Consider the following 5,618-nt stretch of genomic DNA (forward strand, 5'->3'; position numbering starts at 1 on the left):
AGTTTCCCCAGGAGCTCACCTTGAAACAAGGATTTAAGTTTAAATAGTTTGTTTGGGAGGTGAATATAGGAAACATCAGTAGTGAAGTGAGAAAGTGTATTAGTTATCTACTGTCAAAACAAATTAACCCAACGCTTAGCAGTGTGAAACAACAAATGCCTATTATCTAAGAGTTGCTGAGGGTCAGGAATCTGGAAGTGGTTTAGCTTGGCACTTCTAGCTCAGAGCCTCTCATGAGGTTTCAGTTAAGCTGTCAGCCAGGGCTGTGGTCATTTGAAGACTCAACTGAGGCTGAAAGATTCACTCCCAAGTTCACTCTCAGGGTTGTTGGCAGACCTGGATTCCTCACCAGCTGCTGGCCAGGGGTTTTTCAGTTCCTTGCAATGTGGGTCTCTCCACAGGGCTGCCCCATGACATGGAAGCAGGCTACCCCTCAGAGTGAGTGATGGGGGATGTGGTGGGGCGGGGGGGGGGGGAGTAGATAGATCAAGAGAGAAGCCATGGTGTATTTTATAACTTAATCTCAGATACAATATACCATCACTTTTGCATATTTTATTGGCCACACACACTAAACCCTGATAGGGCTATAAGGGTGTGAATACCAGGAGTTGGTGATCATGGGAGCCATCTTAGTGGCTCTCTGTGACAGAAAATGAGACAGGGAGAATCAATGGAAGCCAAGAGAGGACCTGTCAAGCCAGGTCCCATGGGTGACTAGAGCTTAACCCCCACAGGATGGGGGGTCCTTGAGGACAGCATAGAACATGCCTCAGAGTCGCCTCATGACTCAGAGCATGAGGACTCTGGGATATTTTCCCATCCAATCCTTACCCATCACTGGTTGAGAGCTATCTCCATGGGCATTAACTCCAGCATTCTCAGCTTGCTCTGTGCAGTGGGTAAGCATGATGGGGGGTAAGCACTGATAGAATCTACTGCAGTAGTGACTCTCTTTGACCAGGATTCCCTAGGTGAGGGTGCTAAGAGCACTTAGATGCTAGAGTAACTGTGCACTGGATGTGCCTGGTAAGTGTTCAGTAAAGCATGTGATGTAGCTAAGGCAGTCATTCTGATGGATGATTATAAGGATGAATGAGATAATGTCAACACCGGTCTAGTGAAATCCGATTTTCCTGACTCCCATTCCTGCACTCTTTCCAGCTCAGCACATCATTTCCCAAACTCCAGGCAATAACACTTCAGGAATCAGTGCTCTGAAGCTTAGAGGAACTCCAAGGCAAACTGAGGGTGGGAGCACATTATTTCAAAAGTTTCTGCCGACCTCAGCATCCATGATGTGCACAGAACTCAAGGAACCCCAAACGGAATCACCTTTGACAGCTCCCAAAGACATGGTCCTGGCACAAACCCCCTCAACCTGATTTTATCCCCTCCTTGTTAACAATGCCTCTGAAGTAGTAATGTGTCTTGAGGCACTCCTGTATGCCACTTAAGTAGTTTGTCTGAAGCCTCACACCTAGAAAGGCACAGAGCCAGGACCCAAGTCCAAGTGTAACTATCTTGGATAAGGTGTCAGATCTCTCTGCCTCCAGTTTGCTCATGTGAAACAAGGGAACAAGGTTGGCTTGTCATGGGCAGATGACATGGCTTAATTCTCTCTCATCACTGTTTTGAAGTTCTTAATAATTTTTAACAAGAATATTGGCATTTTCATTTTTGCACGAGGCCCTAAAAATCCCTTAGCCAGTCCTGTGTGAGAATGATGATTATAGCACCTCCCTCAGCTGGACATGTTCTGTTCCCCACTCCAGGTCTACTCTCCAGCCCTTTGCACCTTGCCCTGTGGCCCAGAAGGCTGGCCTATAATGACTACACCATCAAGCTCCCAGGTCCTCTGACACACAGGTGTATTCAGCCAATGGGAGGCCCTGGCAGGAGATGAGAGGGCAAGGAGAGGGTGCACACTCAAGTCCAAGGGCATGCTACCCATCCCACAGTGGGATGTTTTCCCCAGGGCTCCCTCCTTGCTGAGTCACTTCAGATTGGCTGCGTTCCTCTGTTGAAGACACAGCTTCTGTCAGGCAGCCCTGCCAAGGGCTGTGGCCATGCTCATCGTTTTCCAGTAACATCTCCTTCCCTTGGTCCATTTGGACCCATAGTTGCTGACCTCAGATGGTTCATTACCTTTTGTTGGTTTCCCTGTACCTTTTGTGAAACGCTCTTGGACTTCCCCATGTGTGTGCACCTTCTCTTTCATTCCAAGACCTGCCTGTTACATTGTCCCATTGGATTTCTGCGAAGGCTAAGAAAACCCCGCATGGAACACACTCGGCATGGCCACAGGTACACCATAAGCACTGAGTAAAAGTTCACTTTTGCCACTATTGGCTATGCAGCTCCAAAGGCCAAAAGGTTTTAGTCGTTACTCTGACCAGCCACAACACTCCCAACATGCGCGCAAATGCACACAGACATACATACCACCCCCCTGAAAAACAGTTCACCTGGTGGTGTGTAAATAACCAGAGAGTGCTTTCTAGAGGTTTCTAGCTTTGGGAATGAAGCTTGGAATATAAATTACCCCAGGAATCTCTCATTTCCAGCCCATGGGCTCTAAGCTGTTCTATGATTCTCATCTTGAGAATTTCTCTTTCTCGGTCTTTCACCCTTTCTTTCCCCTCATTCTCTCTAAGAAATCCAGCTGACCAGCTGGTCTGTGAAGGCTTTATTACCCCACCCCAAGGCTTGGTTCTCTGCAGTTTTGATGTTCTTCTAAGTCACATGAGCTCTGCCTGGAAAGACAGAAGGCAGGACTTGGTTTCTCTCTCTATTGGGATGAGCCAATCACCTCTAAGCCCCTTTCCAACGGTAACTGGGAGAACTTGCAAGGCCAGAGGGTATAAAAAGACCTCTACAATATGGCCAAGAAGGTGCCAGCACCACCAACCATGGGTGCAAATTAACTGATCACTGCTATTTCCCAAAGCAGTGCTAGGGACCCTCAGAGGGCAAGTTCAGCTCCCTTCACTGGAGACCAAATCCACCAGACTCCCAATAACACAGATCCCCAAAGTCTGAAGCTACCACATCCCTAAAATGGCCTTGTTGTCCCAGAGCCATATCTGTCTTGTCTTCCACTGCATCACTGGATCCTGACACATGGAGTGGGGTCTCCATAAATGTATGCTGAGGACATGAGTGAATGAACAGTTGAGTCCACAAGCTGGTACAGGAGCCAGCTGAACTCTTCCTGTATTTTAGGACCAACCTATTTCAGACCAGTTCTCCCTTTATGTATGGCCTGAGGATGTCCTAGAAGAATTCCCCCCCACAAGGCATTTTCCTCCCAGTGACCTTTTGACTCAACCAAATATACTCTTCTTTGACCTGTGGCAACTCTAGTTGGAGGGAAGAAAATCCTCAACTACCTTAAGTAGTTCTTCCTCTCATGCAGCCCAGGTGCTGACCAGGAGCTCCATTGTGGGAACAGGTGGAACTTCAAAGGCAAGTTCCAAGGCCACTTTTGAGAAAACCACAGAGACAACTCTTGGGATGGAGAGTCCTGGCCAGTTTGGTAAAGAAAAGATGGCACATGTTCCCCATGAAGACCTCCCCCCTTCAAAAATCCACCTGTCTTGAGTTGAATCCCCCCAGAAACAGACCCTGTGACAAGGATTTGAATGCAAGCAGCTTATTTAGGAGATGACCCCAGGAAGCACTGATAGAGGAATGGAGAAGGTGGAGAGGGGAAGGAGTATACAAGTGACTCACTACTGAGTAGGTTACTCTTGTGAGTAACTGGAGACAATCCCCCCAGAATAGAGCACAGCCAAGTGCCATCCTATGGAGAGGCAGGAAGCTGGGTATCCATTCTACACCTGCCATCCCTCATTGGCCAACATGTGCTTCTAGGAGCAAGAAGTTCTAGCATGTCCAGCCTGCCCCACATGACCAAGAGAAAGCACTTGGCTGGAGAGGTGCAGGGCCTTGTATTGGGAACTACCCACACCACCATCACCCAAAATGCATCATCACTCACCCCACAACAGGACAGAGCCCCCTGTGACATGTGTCCAGTTCACTACTGGGTCCATGGGTCTGTATCACTACCCAGTACAGAGCTTTGCCCCTTACACACCCACGACTCCAGTCTTCAAACAACACTGTCAGGTTGCAGGTATAATCGTCTGCACTTTACAGATGGGGAAACTGAGGCATAGGGATTACATCACTTTCTCAAGGTCTTTCAGCCAGTATGTGAACAAAATAAATGAAAACTCCTGCCCTGACATTGCTTAAATTCGTGGAAAAGAAGACAGACAATAAGCAAGTAGATAAGTGGAATGTATAGGGCTTTTAAAGACGACAACTCTGTGTGTGTGTATGGAGGAAAATAAAGGAACTATATATAAAATACAGGAGCTATATATAAAATACAGGGGATTGGGAATACTGGGGGAGCAGTACAAAATGAAATAGGCGATCAGAGAAAGTTTCCCTGAAGCCACAGCCTTATGCCAAAATTTGCAGAAGGAATCCAAGGGAGGGAACCAAGTTCTAGGTGGAGGGAAGGGAAATACAACCCCCTGAGGCAAGAGTCTGCCTGAGTGTGGAGACAGGAGCCCTCAGGAGGTTAATGTGGGTTCCCTGACCGGGGAGTGGGCTTCCCAGGGGATGGGGCTGTGAGGCAAGGTCACGCAAGGCCTCACAGGCCATGGCAGGGATTTTTATTTCCACTCTGAGGAAGGTGGCTTCTGAGCAGAGGAGGGGCCCGGTCTGACATAACACTCACCAGGATCCCTCTGGGGACAGGCTTGAGAAGAGAATAAAGTAATATGTGAATGAATGAATGAATGAATGAGTGAGTGAATGAATGCATGAGTATCCGTGCACCTTTTCACAGATTGGTCCTGCCTGCTTACTTTATGGAGAGACAGGAGGCAAGAAAGACTGAGAAGCTGTTGGAAGCCTCTGCCACATGAGGAGTCTGGAATGCAGGCCCTGCAGACAGGCAGCTGGGCCTGGCGGGAAGCTGATGGGCTTTGCTGTGTCCCCAGCTGCCTCTGCCATCCCTGTGTTCTTCCCGCCAGTACAACCTCAGGGAGCTAGTGTGATCATGGACATGAAAGTGAGTCCCACGCAGAGAAGATAATCCCACGTCTTGTGACAGCTGTTTTCCCTCAGAGTGCTGCTTCCAAGAGGCCCCAGGCCATCCCTCACAGCCCTTCTCATCCTCCTCCAGCCCCAGGCTGGTGGCCTCAGGCAGCAGCCAATAGGAGAAAGCTCTCACAGCTGCCCATGAAGCATTCCTTAGGGGTGCCAGTTAGAGATGGGGCCATAGATGCCGGAAAGCCCCCCAACAGAGCATTAGCTCCTTTGAATCAGGCATTGTCTCTTCTTTCTCTCTCCTCTCTTTCTCTCTCATTCTCTTTCTGCCTTTAATTGTCATTGGGAATTTGGGAGAGAGCAGAAGGAAGACAAGGAGCTGAAGCTGAAAGGGGAAAGGATGAGGGAAAGAAGAGACAGAGCAGAAAGGAAGAAAGGGACGAATTCCCCCAATTCTGGGCAGACACATTGCCGGAGGCTTCCTATCCATTATTTCATTTAGTCCACACAACATCTAGGAGGTAGGTCTCATCGCTGTGCCTATTTCA

Source organism: Prionailurus viverrinus, chromosome A2 (assembly GCF_022837055.1).
Source record: "Prionailurus viverrinus isolate Anna chromosome A2, UM_Priviv_1.0, whole genome shotgun sequence".
Taxonomy (NCBI): domain Eukaryota; kingdom Metazoa; phylum Chordata; class Mammalia; order Carnivora; family Felidae; genus Prionailurus; species Prionailurus viverrinus.